This window comes from Peromyscus californicus, unplaced genomic scaffold, assembly GCF_007827085.1.
Source record: "Peromyscus californicus insignis strain IS unplaced genomic scaffold, ASM782708v3 Scaffold_5__1_contigs__length_169319896, whole genome shotgun sequence".
NCBI classification, from domain to species: Eukaryota; Metazoa; Chordata; class Mammalia; order Rodentia; family Cricetidae; genus Peromyscus; species Peromyscus californicus.
In genome coordinates, this window is record NW_026294573.1 from 111,345,905 (window position 1) to 111,362,419 (window position 16,515).

At 47.8% G+C, this 16,515-nt stretch overlaps 1 protein-coding gene across 2 annotated transcripts in view; it reads left to right on the forward strand.

The window, feature by feature from the left end:
* Mob3b (MOB kinase activator 3B) overlaps positions 1 to 16,515 on the forward strand; it is a 198,114-nt gene that overhangs the window by 176,072 nt on the left and 5,527 nt on the right. The window lies entirely within an intron of this gene.

Genomic DNA, 16,515 nt, shown 5'->3' on the forward strand with positions numbered 1-16,515 from the left:
TTTCCAAACTGAGGAAAACTGAGACCACAACATTTTCTGTCAATGCTCCAGAATTTTAGGTCGCAGCATCTCACGAAGGGAGTCATTCTATTTTGAAATCTCAGACTGAACTCCCGCCTGGGATGACAGTCTGCTTAGGAGCCATCCATTTGCACACTTACTCTAAAGCGAGCCTGTGGTTGACAAAACAAATTCTGTCCTGTTACAGCTTGGCGATACATACCTGGCATCTGTACTGACAATGTTCATTTTAGAGTTTTCTCTTGAAAAATCCGTAACGTCTAAGATGATCCAATGTCAACGTGTGTGTGTGTGTGTGTGTGTGTGTGTGTGTGTGTGTGTGTGTGTGGTAAAGGTTTGTGATGACTGAATGCACAGGGTTTAGATGAAGCACCATGACAATGGCCGTTCGTTTGCGTTGGCATCTGCTGCACACCACACTGTTTCATTCTAGAACTCCACTGCCGATCTGCAGTGCCTGCATTGCTGCAGATGACAGAGGACAAGGAGCACGCTGTTCCTCAGTCACCAGCTTCACTTAAGAAGCCCAGTGTTGTTGCCGATCGGCACGTAGAGGGTTGACCCCATGGCTGCCAGGCCCAGGCTGTAAGCAGCTGCTGTTGCTGTGTGTATTCCAAACAGAAGAGCCTTCAGGAGCCCCATACACCACTTCTGCCCTCAGGAGCCGGTGGAAATTACCAGACAACTCAAAGCACATGCTGAGGGGTTTTATCTTATTAATCTTTGGAAAACATTAGCAAATAGGATTAGAGAAAGATGTTTGAGGATATCCACGCTCGGCTTTAATTTTGCAGCCTCCAGATTGGAGAGGAAAACTTTCGCTAGGGTTGGCGCACTTGCCTGTGTCTCAGTTCCGTTTGGCCTTGGGTTTCTGCTGTGGTTTTGACTTTCGTTAGCACTACTTTCTCCTCCAGGTTGCACCAGCCTTTGCCTGTGCACAGCAGAGGCCTAATAGATGCTCAGGGCTGCAGATTTTTTTCTTCTGGTGACACCGATGTGAGATACTGGAGTTATAACAGGTTCTCGGGCATAATTATTTTGGTTTCTTTGCTGCTGCAGAAATGCTTGGTGTGTTGCATTCTAAATGTCAGAATTCCTGAGAACATTCCTAAAACTGAAAGCAATAATCAAGGGGATTTAATCAGTGGAACATGAGTATTTTCTGGAAAATACATAAACACACATATACACCACACACACCATATACACACATACATATACATGCTCAGCTTTTAGCAACAAACCTTTAAATCCCTCCCTGGGGATTGTTGTTTTGTTTTGTTTTGCTAATAAAATTTTATATATAAAAAAAACACTTTTTTGAAAACTTTAAAAATTTTTTCAAAATTAATATCTATCTTAATTATTTTGTGGTAAAATATGCATCAGATAACATTCAATGTTATTAATTAAACTTATTACTCATGCTCACTGTTGTAAAACCATTATGATACCCATCTTTATACCTTGTTTTAAAATCAATAGTTTTCGTGTGTGTGTGTGTGTGTGTGTGTGTGTGTGTGTGTGTGTGTGTGTGTGTGTGATATCCATCTGGGTGTGTATACGTGTGTGAGGGTACATGTGTGTGCATGTGGAAGCTACACATTAATATTGGGTGTCTTCCTTATCTCTCTCCGTCTTACTTTTGTGATCATTTTGTGCATATGAGTGTTTTGCCTGCATGTGTGACTGCACCAGCTGGGTGTCTGGTGCCTGCAGAAGACAGGAGTGGGCATCAGATCCCCTGATCTGGAGCTGTAGGTCCTGGGACAGCAAGAGCAGTCTGTGCTGTCAACACTGGGTCGTGTCCCCAGCCCCGCCTCAGTTCCCAGCACCTTCGTTTTTTGAGACGGGGTTTTTTCTCTGAACCTGCATCTCATTGATTCAGCTGGACTGGCTGACCAGTGAGCTACATGGATTATACTGGTCAGTTCCCATCCCTTCCAAATCCAGAGTTACCACAGTGCGCTACCATACCCAGATGGATGCTGTGTATGTGAACTCGGGTCTTTACGATTTCACAGCAGGCACTTGACTGACTGAACTCTCTCTGTGACCCTTTAGGACCTAAGGTAGAACACTCTTAGAATCCTAGCACTTAGGAGACAGAGGCAGGAAGACTGAGCATTCGAGGTCAGCCTGGCTCACATAAAAGACCCTGTATTAAAACACTAGAAGAGAAAATTGGTGATGTATATTCTTCCTACTGTTTGTTGGGGGATGAAGAAATGAGTGGAGAGCAAAGGAGGAATGTCTTTTCTTTCTCTCTTGGACTTTGATGCTGCCAGCTTTCTCTCTTCTGTGGGGAATAAAACAGTGGCCTCAGTACCACTCACTACCCCTCACGACCCCTCCTTATTAACAAGTCTTCTAGCCACGTAATAGCACAAAAACTAAAACAAACAAAGCCACAAGTAAAAACTATTAACACTTTAGAACACATAATTTCACTTTCATAGTTCATTAGAGGATAGGTCCTCCCACACTCTCTGAGCCATGGGTGCCTGCATGCCACAAATACACGTCTGGGTCATTCTATTCCTGCTTCCAATGTGTGTCCCTACAGGGGTGACTTCACTGGTCTCTACAGACAAGAGAACTGTTTGATATCTATTGCCAGGCTAATTTGGAAAAGACAAGTTGGGGACCTACTTATAACCCACGAAGTCTCCCCAGGGATAGTGGTAACATGGAACAGAGTTTGGGCAGTGAACTTCTTCTGGAATGATCTGCAAATGAAATGCTGTAGCTTTGTGGGCCACGTGGTCTCTGTCTCTACTCCACTCTCCTACTGAGGTGTGGATACAGTCTCAGACATCACAGATACCTGGGGATGGTTGGGTTCCCATGGAACTTGACTCATGAACATTAAAATTTGAATTCCAAAGGCTGGAGAGATGGGCTCAGTTGTCGACAGCGCTGGCTGCTCTTTGAGAGGACTGGGGTTCAGCTCCAGCACCCACATGGCAACTCACAACTGCCTACCTCAAGTTCCGGGGGATCCATAACCCTCTTCTGGCCACCATGGACACGCACGCACACACACAGTGTCATATTTACATAAATGTAGGCAAACCACTTACACACCTAAAAAAAAAGTCTTAAAAATTTGAATTCCGTATAATAACCACATGTCGTGAAACAGTCCTTTAATTTTTTCCACTATTTGAAAAAATGAACACATTCTTATGCGGTAGGCCATATAAAAGCAGGCATGGACTGAATTTGAGCCACACATTATATTTTCCTCGTCCCTGATACAGAGGGAAAATGGGTTTCCAAAGCTTGTCCATAAGATCTGAATGATCCGGGTTTAAATTCTTGCTCTGCCAAGTTCTGACCATGTAACCTCGGACAAGTCACTGGCCTCTCCAGGCTCTCCACAGAGAGGAGAGTCAATTCCCAAATGTCAAACCAAATGCTGATTGGCTCCAAAGGCTCCAGGGTGGAGACTGCTCAGTGGTTAAAGGTCTTGTTGAAGTGTGAAGACCCGCAGTTCAGATCCAGTGCCCACGTAAAGACGTGGTGGGCACGGCAGCCAGCTGCCATCCCAGCACGTAGGAGGCAGAGGTGGAAATAGGGGCTCTCCAGAGCAGGCTGGCTATCCACTCCAGCCAAGAGGGCAGGCTCTGCCTCAGCAAGACAGCCTGCTTCAATATGTAATGTGGAGAATGAATGAGGAAACCCTAGACATGCATACACATGCGAAACGTGAATACATGCATGCCAACACACCGCACATATGAAAACAAGCAAAAGGCCCCCGGTGGGAGCTTGAAACATTGCATTTGCTGCTAGTCAAACCAGCACACAGCGAGTCCCTAACCTGCAGTGAGTCCGCTTAGAATTGTCGTGGCTTTATGCTAGGAGCCATACTCTGAATTCTGAGTTTTGGTCTTCCTCCAGGCTGGTGATAGGATAGTCTCTTTCGATGCTAGGCAGAGGGAGCCTCAACTCTGCACAAGTGTGTGTGTTTGTGTGTGTGTGTGTGTGTGTGCGCGCGCGCGTGCTTGCACGCATGTGAGCAACAGTGCACAGAGCACACCCTCTGTAGTTTGTTCAGATGTGTGAAGTTATTTTCACCTTGTCTACAGATTAAGATGGGCTTCTTGGGAAATAACCCCGCAGCAAATTGAGAAGTAGCTGCAGACCGTACTTTATGAAGATGGAAGTTTTCAGTTTGTTTTGGGCCTCCACTCAGTCTAAACAACACTGTGCCTGCCAAAGGCATGGGCCCGCTAAGAAACTATGAACTTCCCAAGTTACAGGCTCGCCAAGGAAGAGGCCCCTCCCCCACAACTCATGGGGCACACAATACAGGTCTTACTATGTGGCAGCCGGCTCCATCCTGTGATGCATTCAAGGCACTGACTGGCTTCTCTGAGACTCTTTGTTTTCCCAAGGGAGGTAAAGTCTCCCTTCAGGCACCCATGCCCTGAAAGTTCAGAAAACTTCCAAAATGACTGACCAGGGCTTCTTGAAGTTCATTAAAGTTGATTCCCATTCACGAAAACCCTAGTGCCTGCAACCGCCCCTCAGGGAGTAGACCTCTGCTTCCGGCCAGCATCTTTCTGGATGCTGATGGAGGCCAGTGACAGAGGAAGCAGAGGAGAATGCATCTTGATGCCCGAGTCCGGGAGCTGGGAGGCCCCGTAGGTAACATTGAGCAATGCAGAAATCTGTTTCACCCCTCAAAACAGGGGGACCTTTTGAGCATCTGCAGAAGCCAATCCAGCTGTGGGGGTGAATTCGGAGTGTAGGAAAAGGAAACTAGACTTGTGACGGACACCGGAACATTGTGTTCATTTTTCCCGGGGAGATAAAAACAAATATCCAGTCATCCCAGAAGGGAACCAATGACAAACTGAAGTACTCTTTCACCAAAGTCCAGCATACTAACACTTGCTAAGGTTATTGAGCTTTCTTACAGAGCACGGGTGAGGGTCACTTACAGGAGCATCAGTGACAGCCAAGCAGCCGAATCACTCCAAAGTACCACACCATCACGACACCTTGGAGTCCTGCTTTTAATTAGAAGTGCTTCCTATATATAGTTGAGCATCCCCAAGTTGTAGCTGGGAGAGGGAGTAAGAGCTAGGATCCCAGGCAAGGGTCTCCTCCCTGGGTCAGTAGCTCCATTACTGCTCCATAGACCTTGGTTTCCACTGCACTGTTCTGTTCTAGTTGCCATGGCTCCAGGACAGGGTCCAAGATGGCATCTTGCCATGGCTGCAGGAATAAACACCAGACAACACTGACCTCTAGGGAACCGTGAAGAAACTGAGCAAATGGGAATGGGAGAGGGCAAAAGGCAAAAGCCTCAGTGGGCAGCTTCTGTGCTAGGCTGGATCTCAGGTAGCATTGCTCAGAGCAAAGATTGTGTCTGGTCGCTGTCCTGTCCTGGTCAGGGAATGATAGTGTCTCAGTGGGTGAGTCTGCAGAGAAAGTCACAGCGCTGGGAAGAACGCTGCCCCAAGACCGGGTGCGGGGAGGGGGGGGGATTGGGGGGATCTTGAGAACAGAGTCTGATGACACCAGGGGATTAGTGGCTTGTCCTATTGCTGTGACGAAATCTCTAAGAAAATCGACTTAAGGAAGGGTTCAAGGGGGGCAGTCCACCAGGTAGGAGGGTGGGTCATGGCTGGGTACATGGCAGTCACCCTCAGTCAGGAAGCAGAGGGTGATGAGTTCTGCTCAGCTGACTTTCTCCTCTTTATTCAGCCCAAGGCCCCAGCATGTGAAATGGTCCTGCCCACAGTTCAGGTGGGTTCTCCCACTTCAGTTAACCCAATCTGGACAATCCCTCAAAGGCATCCCCAGAGGCTCACCTAATGTGGATAACTCTGACCTAATCTAGGTCATCTTCCATGGGCATGATGCTCGTGGACCTCTTTTCTCCTGCGGATTCTAAGACCCATGCTCTCCTGGCAGGAGGCACCCAGCCATGCCCTCGTGACTCTGTGGTTCTGTGGGAGGACTTCAGAATTCTGCAGCTCTTCCTGTCTGTGAATCAGTGTAAACCGAGCACTGACTGTGTTTACATAAAGTGACATCTTTTTAATGTCTGTAGGGCTTGGCAATTTGATTCTTGTATTGGTTATGAGTACCTCTTCTCGGTGGGTGGCGGGGGGTTGTTTATCTGTCCATACTTACGCATGTATGGGTTTGCGGGCCTGCATGTATGTGTCCATGCTCATACCCACCTTCGCACAGAGGAAACACCCTTTGTGTCAGTAATGTGAGTGTCTAGGAACAGAATTAATCAAATAAGTATTTGTCCTTTCCGGTCAAGGAGCTCTGCCCTGCTACTTTGCTCTTTTTACTGTATTGGGCTCATTCACTACCCACATCTCTACAAGGCACCAGAGAGGACATTTTTAATTCTGGTGCACTGGCTGGGTCTCAACTATTCTTGTGAGAGTTTTGGTCTTTTCTGTTTTTCATTTTCTAATTTTTGTAGTCTGACTATTCTCCTGCTTTCTTCAACCATCTCAGACTTTGGAATGCTCCTCGGGGAGGGGAGCAGCCCTGGCCTTAAGCCTCCTGGGAGTGGTCCCACCCTGTGGCTAGTGCAGATGTAGTGTGACCACTGACTCAGGTTCCACTGAAAGTACATGCTAATTGAACGGTGATTCAGAAGGCATGATGCCTGGGGATGTAGCTGATGGACCCCAGAGAAGGACAGACTGGGAAGTTTCAGACTTGCTGTCCTGACGACTGTGTATCTGCCTATGCCAAAATGCTGGCCATCGGTTCCTTCTGCAGAGTTGAGATGGAGACCACACACACGGTGACATCCTGAGTAATGCTGTATAGTGCAGACAGTGTCTGGCACATAGGGAAAGATAGATGTACGCAGTGAGGACACAAGATGCTTGCTGGCTTGCCAGGTCCATGTATCATCACCCCATCTTTCTCCCTGTAGTTTTGGTGCCTGCCCTAGATCTCACTGTGTAGCCCAGGCTGGCCTCGAACTCACAGAGATCCGCCCAGCTCTGCCTCCCGAATGCTGGGAATTAAAGGTGTGTGTACCATTGCCGCCGCCACCTGGCTCACCCCGTCTTTCTTACACCACTTTATGCATCACCCATCACCCATCGCTGTCACAAAGTGAAGTCTGTGAGTGTGTAGATGTACATATATTAGAGTGACTGCTGTCAGCTTCCTACTAGAGTTTCCCATCCCACAAGTTCTTGTTCAGTGGGCACAGTTGCGTTATAAAAATAGTTGTGTGCAAAATGTGTGGACCTTATAATCTGGTATTACCTGCTGGTCAGTCTGACCACAATTGAACAGAAACTTCCTCCCAGAAAGTCTGCCTGCTTGGGGGCCAGAAGGAAGATCTCTGAGCTCAGGGAAGGAAATGACATAAAGATTCACCCTGCGTTCGCCCTGGTGGCTCACAGAGTTTCTGACCTTCAGCCTTCACTCCATATCATGAAAATAGCCAGGCACGCCTCACCCTGCATGGTGGACAAGCAAGTCCCATGGACTCACCCATCTGTTCCGAGAAGTGAGGTGGGAAAAGCTTAGCTTCAGGAATTGCCAAAAGCATCCGCCCAAGGACCAATGCTATTCCCCCGGTCCCCACAGCTACTTGGATTCTGGAAAGTGAGAAAAGAAGTCCTCACCACAGGAAATGGAAGTTAGCCTTATTGGGACAGCTGTGGTCCCAGCACCAAACCTCTGCCTGCCTCCAGGCTGGGTGGGAGCCGTCTCTCAGCTCCTGCATCTTTAGCAGCCCCACTGTTCTGCAGGGAGCTGGCTGGGGAATTGTTTGGGATGTTTTATATTTTGCTTTTTTACTTCACTTAACCTCTCTTCTTCCTTGCTTTGCATATGTTACTCCAGCCAGCAGCTGACCTTTGACTCGACTCTCTGTTTCTACCCACCTGAGGGAGAATCAGCTTCCAGGAGGCATGGTTAGCAACCCTGAGACCCTTTCTCCTTCTCCACCCTGGGATCCTCTTCCCTTTCTGGAGAATTGCTCTGTCTCCCATCTAGATGGCTTGGAAGCTTCAAAGACCCCTGAGCAGGGCTTGGAAGGATGAGCTGGAGTGTTCTGGGCATCCCAGTGCTAAAGGAACAAGTGCAGAAACCCGGCATGTGCCAGGCGCTGTGATGGATGTAGAGACTGAGGTCCTTGCAGACCAGGTGTGCAGCTGCTAGTACATCGCACAGGAAAGCGAGAAGGGATGTCGGGACCGCTCTTGTGTCTCTTTGAACCTCCACAGTGCCGCCCTTGCCAGTGCTGCTGAGGAAACCAGCAGGGGCTGAGGAAAGAGCCCCGCTTCTTACTCTGGGGTGCACTCTGGAACGGCTGCAAGGTAGCATGACGGAGCAAGGCCTTCTGGGTCTTTGGAGCTAAGAGAAAGTCTATTCTGATTTTACAGAGCCCAACACCACATCTGCCTGTTCTCTGTGGTGCTTTCACACCAACGTCCCCATGGTTCTCACATAGTCAGATGCACCCTTACCTGTGTTTGCAGACAGGAAGGACCTCTCTCTGGCTATGGATGAGTGGGTGTGGCCAGGAGCCAGCTTCAGAGAGAAAGTAGGTCAGTCTTAGTAGAGACCTCACCTGGGCAGCAATGGGCAATAAGGCAGGGAAGGGAATACCATGGCAGAAATGGGATTTTCAAGATGGTTGATGTTTCTAATCTGCATGCTTTTGGGAGGAAGTGGAGGGATAGCACATAATGAATGAAGTAAACAGGTATAATATGGACACAATGTAGAGACTTTCAAGTGTCTAAGAAATGGACCGTGTGAGATGAAAGGCCATCTTCACACCCTACCCTCTACCCAAAGTGCCCGTTTGCCATCAGAACGGAACTCTTCCAGGCTATGGTGTTCATTTTGTTTCATTATTGAGACAGGTCTCATTATAACTCCTAATTGGCCTAGAACTCACTGTGTAAACCAGCTTGGCCTTGAACTCACAGAGATCCACCTGCCTCTGCTGGGATTAAAGGAAGGTGCTGAGATAAAAGTGTGTACTAGCAACACCCAGCAGGTTATGTGGTTCCGTGTCACCTACAACAGTCCAGCTGGTCCAGTGGGAATGTCTACACAGCAGTCCAGCTGGTCCAGTGGGAATGTCTACACAGCAGTCCAGCTGGTCCAGTGGGAATGTCTACACCAGGTTTCTGCACTTCTCGGGCCCTTTCCCAGAACTGGACCTCTGAGACCGCAGAGGGAAGAAGGGGCCAGACCTGCAATGGCACCAGGGGCTGGGGGTGTGGGCAGTGTTGCTGTGTGGTCAGCATGGAAGCACCTGGCAGGAAACCACACCCCCACGGCCTTTGCTTTTTTTTGGTCAGACATTTTCAGCAGCCATCGTCACACCAGGTTTACAATGTGCTGATTGAGATCTGTCACTGGAGACGGGGCACAGCGAGCCAGGTCCCTTTTCCATCCCGTGTCATGTCTGTGACTTCAGGAGTGTGTGGGAGAGGCAGAGGCAGGAGTATCTGTGGGCCCTAAGTTTGCTGACAGCTTTTCCCTCTGGATCAAGTCTAACGTTGTGTTGTAGGCTTCTCACACGACCCTGGTGCAAGCCATGGCGTTTTTAACGACTGTGAGCTGGGGAGGGGCCATTTGCTCCGAGGCCGCCTTCACAGTTTGCGGCCCCAGTGTTCCACATGCTGGACTTCTGCACCCACAGTCCTCTCTGCCCTCTCTGCTCTGTCTCTGCCTTAGTTGTTTTCACTATTGGTAATTCACACTCTTGTTCCTTGCAGTCAGCAGAGTGCTGCAGATTAAAAGAAAGCCTGGGTTCAAGATGCTGTTGCTCTTGTGTCCCTGGGCATTTTACCACTGAAGTTATTAGCCGCATCTCCCCCATGTGGAATAATGGGAAGAGCGGAGGGTTTGCTTGCTTGTATTCCAGTCACCTCCATCTAGATTGAAAGCCACTCAGAAGCTATGTGAGTTTGGACAAGTGGTTCCAGCTCGGGGCCAATCGAATCTAGGTTAAGTTTTGGATGAAGTGGATGGTTCAAAAAAGACACATTGCTGAGGACGAAGGAGTTTATTAGAAGAGTTGTTATAACCATGGATAGATAGACAGACAGAGTGGCAGCTGCATGTCAGGGGCTCCAAGGAAAGTTGAGGCCCCAGCACCAGAGACAGAACACATAGTGGGGGTCTCTTATACTTTTGGGGAGTAGAGGGGTTCACAGCAGGAGCCTGTAGCCAGGATCTCAGATTCCCAGGCAGGAGATAGGGAAGGAGGGAGGACAGGGTGGGGTACCCCTTTCATGTAAACTCAATTTTCAAGTGAGCTATCTGCTAGCTTAGGACTCATGATGTCCAGACAATTCTCAGACCAATCAGATCCACTTAGGAAGACTTTGTTTCAGTAAGATGATGATGATGATGATGATGATGATGATGATGATGATATTTAAATCATAGAACTCCTAGAAATGTGATCAATGGATGTCAAAATCACCTCACAATACTACTTAACAGAGGCCATTTTCAGTTTTGAAAGTTGAGTTCAGACAAGGCATTGTGTAACTTATACAAAGCTTAGGCTCTTTTCCCTACCCCCACCTTCCCTACAAAAACCAGGCAAACGCACTGAAACTTCATTTCTAAAATTAAATGTGACTTCTATTGAGTTTCTTATTCTATTTCCCCTTTTATTGCTTTTTAAGTTACTAGAGCTTTTTTTTAAAGCAACAAATAATATGAGTATTAAAAGTATCTAAAAATCCAGAGACTATGCCAAAGACAAAAATATCAGAAATTGAAAACATAAAAACATACATAATCTCATTTGCCCAGCTATACACTCATGTTGAATATAAGTTTTATTTATAACTGTCTCAAATCATATTTACTGCATATGACTTGAAAAAATATCCTTCATCACATAACAATATACACTAAGAGATGCATAATATACAATTCAGATTAAGGCTAATTGTGTAATGAATTCCAAAGCTAGCAGAAAGCCAGGCCATGGGGACCCAGAATGGAGCGAATAATGCTTTCAGAGCATCCTGTAAGCTGTGAGAATTTGCTAGGCATAGAGGAATGGAGCCCATTTACTGGGTAGAAGCAGCAGCCTGCGAGAAACTCCAAGGCACCAGGCTGGTGGAGACCTAGGGAAGCTGGTTGGCCTGGCTGTTTGTATGGTGTTGAATTCAGCCTAAGTGTCCTTTTTACCCACCCTTGACTTCCTAATCACCCATTTTTATCTTCTTTGGTACCTTTTCTAACCTTTTAGATTTATCCACATTTGTGTATGTGTATGTGTGCGCACGCGCACACATACACACACACACACACACACACACACACACACACACACACACACTGCAGGCTAAGAACTGCATATAAGAAAGAACATGTAGTTTTTGTCTTTCTGACATCATGCTTAATCACTTCCCAAATCCACCCATTTTCCTACAGATTTCATAAATGCCATTTCTCTTTACAGCTGAATAAAATTCCATTTGTACATAGATGCGCCCCACTGTCATTGTCCCTTCCTCTGCAAATGAGCATCTAGGCTGGTTCCATTTCCGTGCTGTTGTGAACAGAGCAGGAGGAACATGACTGGTGCATGTATCTCTCTGTGGTGAGGTGTGTGCCCAGGAGTGGAATAGCTGCATCATTAAATAAACAAACAAACAAACCTCCAAATGCGGCGATTTTCTTCATCAACAAGCCAAATACAGTGTCTTGCCAGAAACCTGCCAGAAAAATGCCCCCTGCAGACAAAGCTCTAAGCATGTTGCAGGTTTTGGCGGCCTGCCTTATACAGTGGCTTTCCGCGTGACCAGCCATAGAGAAGTCTCCTTTAAAGATTGGAAGATTCTGAGACCGCTCCCCTTGAGGAAGGAATGAAGGAATGTCTTTGGCCCTACTGGTTAGCCTGCAGGAGGATCAGTGAGGAGAGCCATGATGATGCCAGATGAACGCTTCTTTAAACGGTTCGATGGCGCCACCAAGTGGCAAAATAGTATAATACAGCCTTGGCGCCTGTACTTTAAAAAATTCAATGTGAGAGCATGGCGTGCTTGTGGAGGTCAGAGACCAACTTGAAGAGTCAGGTCTCTCCTTCCACCAATGTGAGTCTCGAACTCACATTTTCAGTAAGGTAGCAAGCACTTTGAGCTGCTGAGCCGTCTTTCCGGCCCAGGCCTGTAGATTTTCAAAGAGCAGATGCAAAGACAGTATCTTTCAGTTTGTGAACTGTGGTCACAACCACTGCTTGTAAGAGGCATCTCAGAAACAGCTTTTCTTCTGCGCGTTGGGGCTCACACTGTGGTGAGAAAAGCCCCATTCCTAAGTCTTCACACCTAACTCAAGGGCCTTGGATAAGACCATATGGTCTCTGAATGTATTCACCTTCTCTCCACTTTTTTCAAAAACTCTTCCGTGTTTTAAACATACTCTGAGAAACATAATTGTTTTCATGCTTCTTTCTGTAGCAGCTCCTAATTCAAACTGATGTCAGTCCAGCTGAAGGAAAAGTACGCTAGCGTTCTGACACGGTCCCCTGGATGACAGTAAAGGAAAAATGTCACTGCGACCTGTAGTCGTGGGTGTCCCCAGGACTCAGGGAGGACCAAGCCGTTCAGTGGGTTGTCACCACACTCAATGGGGTCAGGGGCTTAGCCTGACTAAGCCAGCGGCTTTTGTAGAGGCCCAAAGGCGAGAACGAGAGAAAACCGAAGGCCAAGCTCTAGGAGGAGGGGTTTCTTCCACAGGAAAGGATCGGGGAATGGGGTCACAAAAGGCTCAGGTCCTAAAGGAGCTGTGGGGTTACAGGCAGCTCCGGGGGAAGGTGGGAGAAGAGGGTGGGAAGGGGCGCAATAGCCTGATTTGGCCTAAGGAAACTGCAGGGTTCCAGCTCCAAGGGTGGGGGGATGGGGACGGGTGAAAAATTCAGAAATGGCCTGCCACCATCTACAATTAATGCATGAGTCAATTAATTTCCAAGTCGCCACTCAAGTGCATGTGTATTACTGGCTCAGAAACCCCGCGCTGTGGGGAAAGTTCTGGCCTTCACGTTCGCACAGGCTTCAGTTGGAGCCCCACGCCTGCCACTCTCCATGCGGCTTTGGTAAGTCGTCCTGTCTTCTCAATCTCCTGCCTGGTCAGTGCAGCACACATCCATCTCTCAAGGCTCCAGCCAGGGTTGCAGGGTGTACGTGCAGAGCAGCGAGTGTGAGCAGGCGAGACCTCAGCCTTTTAGAAGCACCTGTGCCTGCTTAAGCCGCAGTTCATCTGGAACAAAGCAGTTCAGCTCCAAGAGTAGGATTCTTCTGTCCAACGATCCCTCTGGGAGATCTACATACACATGACACAGCCACCCCAAAGCGCTGAGCACTTCCTGGGCGCTCATCAAAAGCCCCTTCCTCTCTCTCTTGGAGCACTGATCCATTGCCAGTAATCACAGGGTTAATTATAAAACTGCAGTCACATTTATCCTTGGAATTACTCTTTCTCTCAAATGCACAGTCTGTCGTCAAATGCTAACTCAACACACAAGAACCCTTGGTTTGGTTTTTCATTTCCTTGCTTGTTTATACCCCAGGCTAGCCTCAAACTCACAATCCTCCTGCTTCAGCCTCCCAAGTGTCGGGATTACCATGGTTATACCACCGTGCCCAGTTCACAGGAGCCTCTGGAAACTTGAGGCGGGAACAGTAGCTTTTTTCTTGGGCGTCTCTTGAGTAATTTCCTTTCCTCGAAGAAAGCGCCTGGCTCTTTCTGCATGTGTATATTCTTGCTGTCCGCACCTGCTGTGGTCTTGAGCTTTCTGCTCCCGCACACATCCAGCTCCCTGAGCCAATCTCATTCTCTGCTCCCGCTGGGCAGCCTCCCCTGCCTCTAAACTTCAGCGCCTCTGTGCTAGGGTATTTATCAACAGAAAACTCTTCCCCAGGTGGCTACCGGCCAGCAAGGACTGAGTGGCTGCTGTTGGGTTTGTGATTCCGAACCCCATCTCTATAGGAAGAGAACAGAGGGGGAATTAACATGTATTGAGTCTGAGCATCTATGAATCCATTTAAGCTTCCCTTGATCTACTGACTGTCACAGTACATCTTACAGGGGAAGAGACTGGGGACCTGTGCGTTGCTTGATTAAGCCAGCGTTCACTGAAGCTGGATTACCAGGCACAGGTGATGCAAGAGCAAACGTCAGGCACAGCCCCGCTCTCTCGGATTCTATAGGATCTTGCATGGGATGATCCAGGAGGCAGAAATGAAGTCGATGGACTGTTCCACTGGTGAAGAAGGGTGCTGTGGCTGTTACAGGGGGAAGACACGGTTATGCCTTCTTTTGGAGTTACAGAAGATGTCCCCCCAAACAGACATTTCACCTAAAACAAGATGCTCTTAGAATTCCTGTGGGTGGACAGTAAGGGGGCAGAAGTGAGACTTCAACATGTCTGACCCGGGTTCCAACATGCTTCGTGTCTTTCTCAGTAAATAAATACTTGCAGTGGCATTATTCCAGCTTGTGATCCACCACATTTCCTCCTCCCTAGGAGACTGTAGGTCCTTGAGAACACGAGCCCTGTCTCCTACTATGTGGTCCAATTAGTAAGCACAAGTAAATGATCCTTAGGAGTTCTGCACATGCATTTGTTTACTGGCTGTAATGCAGTAGGAAATTGCCCGTGTTTAATAAGCAATGTGAGAATACCTAGATTTCACGCTGTGTGTTATTTCTTTAACCCACACAGTGTGTATGGTTTTCACACAGCGTTCTGAGCACCAGGGCACTCCCACACTAGCTCCTTTGACTCCGGTGTTTGCTGTTTTATTGTCTGGGATGACCCAGGTCAGCATTCAAGAGATGGAGCAGCTGAGTCAGTTCAGCAGCAAGTGGAACTCAGAACTCACTCATCTAATTAAAATGACTTAGTCTTGTCTTCCCCAAATGCTGACAAGCTCAAGGCTCTTTTTCAGCCTGCAGCCCACACTGTTCTTAAAGTGAAAAAAGAACTCCCTTGTGCCAGCATTGTGAGAAAGATTGGGGAGACAACCAAGGTGAAAGCCTGTGTACAATTGCAATGAGTGTTTTTTCTTCCTGCCATTTAGTGAGTCTCAGTCTAGTGGGAACACCTCTCCAACAAGTCCACTGTGGTGATATTATGCTCCCCAAAATATTGTGCACCCTAATAAACTTAACTGGGGTCAGAGAACAGAACAGCCGCTAGATATAGAGACCAGAAAATGATGGCACACATGACTTTAATCCTAGCATTCCAGAGGCAGAGATCCGCCTGGATCTCTGCGAGTTCAAGGCCACGCTGGAAACAGCCAGGTATGGTAACAAGAGCCTTTAAGCCCAGGAAGTGATGGCAGGAAGCAGAAAGGTATTTAAGGCGTGAGGACAAGGAACTAGAGCCTGGTTAAGCTTTCAGGCTGTGAGTAGCAGCAGTTCAGCTGAGATCCATTCGGCTATGAGGACACAGAGGCTTCCAGTCTGAGGAAACAGGATCAGCTGAGGAATTAGTGAGGTGAGGTGGCTGTGGCTTGTTCTGCTTCTCTGATCTTCCACCATTGACCCCAGTACCTGGCCCCAGGTTTGTTTTTATTAATAAGACCTTCTAAGATTTGTGCCATAGTCCACATCTCCTAATCCTTCCCAAATAGTTCCACCAACTGGGACAAAATAGTCAAGCATATTAGCCTATGGGAGCCATTATCATTGAAACTAACACACACCCAGAGCCAGTACGCCTTATACAAAAGCCAAGGTGTGCATAGGTGAAAGGCATGACCACCTCCAAAGGTGGGTGGGTATGAGGTCATTCAGCCAATTGATGTCATCATGTCTGAACTGGAAAGATGAATGGCCATTAGCCAGGTAAAGAGGGCAGAGATGAGATGGGATAGGAACGGGCCAGCCTGTGCAGAGTCTCAAGGAGAAGAAAGGCTGGCACATTTGGGATCCACAAGTTCCTGTGAGAGACAGGCAGGTAATGAGCATAGGTGGACTGCGAGCTGGACTCTGGGATTTCTTCCTTTCCTCTTCCCACTTTTCTTGATTTGTACAAGATTACATTCTTCATTTTTCCCATCTTTGATTGAAACTTAGTCAAATGGAAGATGTTTTCTAGTCTACAAATAGCAACCCAAACCTGTTATCATACCAGTTGGCAAGTGGTTCTCGGCTCTCCCTGGAGAGACAATGGGGAAGAGGTGGGGAGGAACTTGGAGGCCATTCTCTGTCCACAGAGGAATGTTCTCCAATTCCAAGTGCTCAGTGGCTCCAGATCTTCCTCCCCCCCACCCCAGAAAAGACAAGTCGTTTGGATTTTGTGCAAGAGAGTAAAATATTTTAAACAGTGTCTTAGTACAAGAGAGAGCGGGAGGGAGAGAGAACTCGAGGGCACTCAGGCCTACAGACTAAATGGAACCTGGCTCAGGCTTGCAACCTTTGGTTTAAAGGTTCCGGGTAAATCCGCCCCCCATGCATATCCATATTGCTCTGCTTACTGTCCCCTAACAGGCCCTC